This window comes from Poromitra crassiceps (genome assembly GCF_964638095.1).
Source record: "Poromitra crassiceps genome assembly, chromosome: 22".
Taxonomy (NCBI): domain Eukaryota; kingdom Metazoa; phylum Chordata; class Actinopteri; order Beryciformes; family Melamphaidae; genus Poromitra; species Poromitra crassiceps.
The window spans coordinates 12,498,656-12,499,050 of record NC_139647.1 but is presented as its reverse complement, the minus strand read 5'-3'; positions in this window follow the sequence as shown (position 1 = coordinate 12,499,050).

Sequence of the window (395 nt, the reverse complement as noted above, 5' to 3'; positions counted from 1 at the left end):
ATTCATTGTTCCGTCAAGAGGAGTGTTACATTCAGGTCCTTCTTTGGCCATTTTCCTCTCCCTCTGTCACGACGGGAAGCGATTGATGCAAGGAAGTGTTACAGAACCAAACTGTATATTGATTTCCTGACACGGCCCTATGAATACTCCCTATTCTGACAATCCAATTCGCTGATCCTATACAGGCTCGCATCAGGGCTCTGCGGGGTGTCTGACAGCAGAGAGCGCTTCTCTTAAGTCGTCAAGTTTTCCGACACACTTTTAGAAGGCAACTGAGAGCGACACGCTTGGCCTGTGGCTGTGACATAACCCCCACTTCAAATGTTCTCTTTCCAGATGGACCGGCTCACACCTGAGATGTGAAGTGTGTTATGTGAGCCAAGGTGTTTATCCCA